This window comes from Stegostoma tigrinum, chromosome 18 (assembly GCF_030684315.1).
Source record: "Stegostoma tigrinum isolate sSteTig4 chromosome 18, sSteTig4.hap1, whole genome shotgun sequence".
NCBI classification, from domain to species: Eukaryota; Metazoa; Chordata; class Chondrichthyes; order Orectolobiformes; family Stegostomatidae; genus Stegostoma; species Stegostoma tigrinum.
In genome coordinates, this window is record NC_081371.1 from 33,733,070 (window position 1) to 33,739,069 (window position 6,000).

Here is a 6,000-nt window from a genome sequence, read left to right on the forward strand (position 1 = left end):
GACATGTCATGAAATAAATGTCATGGAATGACAATGGTTGCAGAAAGGAAACAAGGCATTTGTCAAGAGTGAATGTGGATGGCTGAATAATTAACAGTTCTAGAAACAAGATTTGATCCTGGAATGTAGTAGCAATGAAACATGTATTAATAAAGCAATGATAAAAGAACAATTTTCAAATTGACCTGTCCTTTTTCCAAATACGTTTTCTAGTTTTGCTTATTTAGCTATTTTTAACAAATTGGACGATTCCCAAGATTTCAATAGTGCTTCAGGGCCACCATCACTCACTGAATGATGAATGACTTTACTGTCACATACATCTTGTAGATACAATGAAAATCATTTTGACATCACAACCTAATGCCATTTTGAGGCACAACAAGGAAAAAAGAAACGAATTAAATGACTTAATGCCTACCGCTGCCTAGAATCCCCACACAGGGCACCACCACTGCCAAGAATCCAGGCTCCGGGCCTACTGCCGCAAGGAGTACAGGCTCTGGGCACCGACACTGCTTACAGGACTCCTGGTCCACACCACTGATGCTACAGCCACTGCCTTGCTGATACTGCTGCAGCCTCAAAGATGAAGAAGAAAAGACAGAAGATGAAAATTATGTAGAGAAAACTATGCCCTCGGCCTGGAGTGGATGGGCTCCGAAGAGCACGAATATTACTTTCTGTACCTGTACCATTTTGAAATAACTGAAATGACTGAAGAAACTGAAATGAAGTACTTACATTTACATTGTGCCTTTCAAGCATCCCCGACTGCTTTTCAGTCAATTAAGCACTTTCAGAAGTGTAATCACTGCTGTTCCATTACTGCTATTTGGGACTGTAGTGTGGTTGTGTTAAACACTGACATTGATACAGATTGCAAGAGGCCTAACTGTCAGTAAGCATTCCCTTTTATTGAACATGATAGTGTTTCTCTATGAACAGAACAGGAATTCACAGAAGGCCTCCCAATGGAACCATGTCCCTGTTAGCCATGTGATCTTATCTCGCTAATGACGTGGATTGTCTTAATTACATGTTAACATAACCCTTTACACTACATCTTCTACCATGCTTCCATCTCTATTCAGTACATTAGCTACATTATCCTCCAGCTTTCCGAGGCAGAATAAAAGAAAATAATTATATTCCTTTGTCTATCTGCAGAATACCATTTAACTGACAAGTTGGATAATATTTGTGGTATATCTTAAAGGTTTGTTATAACTTTGCTGCTATTAACTGCTAGATTCAAAAGGGAAAGAAGAATTTAAGACTGCCGGGCTTGGTTAAAAAAACTGTATGACTTTATTGTTTAACTGTCAACTCAGATTCGCATGAATTTAGCCCTAAGAATTGAAGCAAATCTTCCTGCTATTCTGGACACCCTCCAGGCAGAATGCACTCAATTTTGAAATCGGTGTAGAGATTTACCAGCATTTAATCACATGCAGAAACACATGACTTAACACAGAAAATGTATCCTTGGGAAATTCCTCAGGGAGCTCATAATTGTTAACTTGAACTAGCAAAAGTTGACTATAATTAACTAGAACAGGAAAATAAATGTTTTTCATATTGTTACTGATTCAACAATTAATTTATTTAATTTTAAGTTAACTTTATTCAGTTACTTGCAAAACCTTGTTAAAATAGCAGAATTGTCATTTTATCACACAATAGGACAATTATCAGCTCACTTACTATAAAAACCACAAAACATGAAAGCACTATAATCTGCCACGAGTTTGATAAGCTTCAAGAGGATAAAGAGCAAGGCTGGTGGAGTGGGCAGGTATGTTGCAGATGAAATTTAATGTGGAGCATTGTGAACTTATTAATTTTGGTAGGGGACAAAAGCGAAAGATAGTATAATAACAGCAGATGCAATTCTAAAAGCTTTCACAAACAGAAAAAATCAGGGAAACACAAATCATTGAAACTGGCAGGGCATGTTGAGATAGGAGTTAATAGAGCCTACATGATTATGGGCCTTTATATGTGGTTTGTATAGAGTAAAATAGTACATTCTGATAGACAGTTTAAAACTGCTGGTTTCGCTTCAACTGAAGAATTGTGCCCAGTTTTGAAAACTACCTTAGGAATAATGTGAACAGAACAGAAAACATTCATGAGAACGGTTCCAGTGATGAAGAAACTCAACTACGAAGATGGATTGGAAAAGTTGGGCCTGTTTACATTGGCAACGAAAATATTATGAGGTGACTTGGCAAAAGTTTTATATGTCATGAGTGGTCTGGACAGAGTAGATAGATAGAAACTGTTCCTTCTTGCAGCAAGACCAAGAACTAAATGCCATCAAATTAAGATGATAGACAAAAGAAATGACAGCATAAGAAACACTATTAATTCAGTGAGCAGTTTGTTTCTAAAATGCACTACCTGTGAGTGTGATCGAGGCAGATTTAACTGAACACTTCAAAAGAGATTTGGATAATTATCTAAAAAGTAAAACACAATAAAACCTCAGGGAAAAACAGAGGAGTGGGTCTAGGCGAGTTGCTTATATAGAAAGCCGGCATGGTTTCAACAGGCTAAATGGCCTCCTTAACTGCTGTAAACAGTCAATAGTTCTATTCTATAAATATGTTAGATCATAAGATGAAATGCAGCATTGTCAATGATAATAGGCATTGCATTACTCCATGGTTTGAATCTTTAAAAGATAGCATTTAATGACAAAATAACATGGTGGAATAAACAGGGTTTTAAGGACACTTTTCTGCTGCCTCTTTCAGTTGCTCTAAATATGCAATTAATATGTATTTAGATCTATAAATATGAATCTGCATATGTTTTTTAATTATTCTGTAAAGAAGTAAAAGCAATCCATTTAATCAAGGCTAAATGGAATATGAAGAATGCTGCCTCAGTAACCTTATTATATGTGATATTGAATGAAGCTCAGTTGCTGAAAACATTTTTCTTGCTTCTATTAGCTAGAAATGATTGATGATAAGCTTGTCTATGCTAGCTGCATGTGACAGGGAAATAGGAAGGGTCAGCAGGGAGTATTTATAACTGAATATTTTCTAAATTATTTTCCTTTAAAGACAGTCATTTAAAACATTTTCACAAAATTGTTCCTGGATGTGCTGATTTAATCCTCATCAACCTAAATAACAATAAAGCAGTTGTTACTAATGGATGATGTTTTACCTATGGGGCAATATTTAAACACAGTCAGTGAAACAGAGCTACTCTTATATACTGTGTAGAGTTCTACTTTAAATAAACAGGGGTCATTTTCAATGTCGACAAGAGAACTGGTGGCAGCTGATCATCCACTCATTACACATGCCTCCTTCACATTGTGTGTTGCTACATTAAAGGAATGCTTGTTATGAGCAAGTCATGTGAGTTATCATATTTTTAACACAAGTGCACGTTAAGCTCTAGCTACTCTTACTATCAACTATCCTTTTCATCCTTCGCCCTTGCTCTTTGATTTTATTGTCACACTTTGAACACAGAAATTCCTTCATTGTGAAGCAAATATGGTATATGATGGATACCATGTCTTGTAACAGGTCTTATGTTAAATACTGTTAACAAGAGGTAAGATTAATTACAAGGAACTGGTAAATTTGTTTCTGCTGCATACTCAGTTTATAAGTTTCAATCGCTTGCTGTCTTCTTCAAAGTACTTTTGCCAACTTTTATTCATCATACCCCTTTCTCTAACCAACTTTTCTTGTCTATCAAATCTTTCACCTGTTTCTTCAGCTCTTTTCTATCATCAGTTCTTTAATTAATTTTATCCATAATGTATCTCAGTATCTGACATTGCCCCAACTCTTTCCAACTAACTCTTCTCGAGAGACAATCTTATCTAATTTAAACCTTATCTCAAGAACAAATCCATCAAATCCATTCTTTCATTGATGAATTGCTAGAATTTGTGATTGCAAAAGAAGTACGTGCCCACCGCTGTTATCACTCCTTGTTTGCAAATCTAAAATAAGAAGCCTGACTTTGCCTAAGAGTGCTCTGAACTCTGATTTGGTTAGAGGACTATAAGTGAGGAGAAAAGTCACCCTATGTGATTTTCTCTGCCATGTAATTAAGGACAGTGGGTGAGTTTTCAAAGTTGGAGGGCCAACTGTAGACCTGCAGTTTGAAAGCAGCAATAAGCCCTTATGGAAGGTAAGTGAGTGTGCTACAAAATGAAGATACCCCTGCTCCAACCTCTTTAAAGTGAGGGATGGAGGAAGTGTTAGACTCCCTTGAGAGAGCAGCCACAGCTATTGCTTTCCCAGGCAGACAGGGTTGCCGTCTAAGTCTTGCTGAAATCCTGTAGAAACTTGGAGGTCGAAAGGAAAATCAGCATCAGCTTCCTTTGATTGAACTTACTTAGCCCTGGACAATTCTAAGCAGCTGCATCCTGCTTGATGGTGGCTAGTCCTTTTGAACGACCTGGTCTCCATACTACAGAAATGGCTCAGAGGTGGGATGGTGCTGGGAACTAGCACAACACAGCAGCCAGCAGTGTCAGTTTTAGTGCAAACCATCTCCTCCGCGATGAGGGCAAAGAATCTGGCCTGTAGTTTCTGACCTGTGCATGACGTTAAACTGGTCAATGTAGGCACTGACATGCACAATTGTCACTTCTCAGCATAAGATTTTAAAGCCCTTTCAGCCTGCTTAGGAGAGCATAAAAATTCTATGGCATCATTCAACAACAATGAATTCCCTGTTGAACCATACAGCACGGAATGGTCATCGGGATCATTGTGCCCCAATGTCTCTTTGGAAACAGCTGACCAATTCATTCTATCCCCCTGTCCTTTCCCTCCAGACCTGTGATCTTTTCTCTTTCAAACATTTACCGAATTCCCTTTTGAAACTTACGACTGAACTTGCTTTCACTGCCCTTTCACCCTGCAGCAGAACAACTCGCTGCATAACATTTGATTCCTTCATCTTGCCACTGATTCTTTTGCCACTGACTATGTCTCCTGGTTATTGCCCTTTACAACAGAAAGTGAATTAAAGGCAGCTGTCCAACCATATCCTTAGACATATTCAAAAAGTTGTTCAAACTTCAAACTTGTTGGTATTTTGTGAAAACTTCTTATGGATTATCACCTTTATATTGTGCTCATATCTTGTATTACTCCCTATTATGTGAATTTCTAAGCATAGCAGAAAATAACATATTTGCTCAACTAAGTATCCCATATGAAAGATGAAAGAGATCCTCCTACAGTTATATATTAGGTAAGTCACAACTCCTGGACTATCAAAAAACATGTTGAAGGAGTTCAAGGGTTAGACTCCAAAAGCTTTAACTCAATTCGAACCCATGGGTCTAAAACTGATCATACCAGAGTCTACTAGATTCCTGTTAAACAAAACCAGTGGATGTATCAGCACAAGTGAACTCAGGTGCTGACTAGCCCAAGACACCCCAGATCCTTCCTCTTCAATGTCTTCTACTTGAGGGAAAGCTTGATTCAAATAGTATTGTTCTGAGACCATAGTTTATATCAAAAATTATTCTTGAACTTATTAATTGCAAACTACTGACTCTTTTCAGAAACTGAGACCATATGACGAGAGATTGCAGTCTCAAAGATAACTAAACATTTGCATCATAGTACATTTTACAATCTAAAACTATTGAAATAGAAAACGACCTATTTTAAATGTCACCAGAAACAGTCATCCTGAAGGAATATAAATAGAGACCAACTCCTATTCCATCAGCAAAAAAAAATTGCAATTGCCTAGACACTCAACCACGAGGACAGCCATGAGATGAAATCACAGAAAATGCTGAGAAACTCAGTAGGCCTGGCAACATCTGTGTAGAGAGCAGACATATTTGATACACTTCAGGTACACATGACTGTTCTGAAGTTCTCACAGATGCTGCCAAGACTGGCAGAATTTCTCCAGCATTCCCCAAGTCCGTTTCAGCACCAGCACCTGCAGTATTTTGCCGTTATATGAGATAAAATTATTTGGACAATG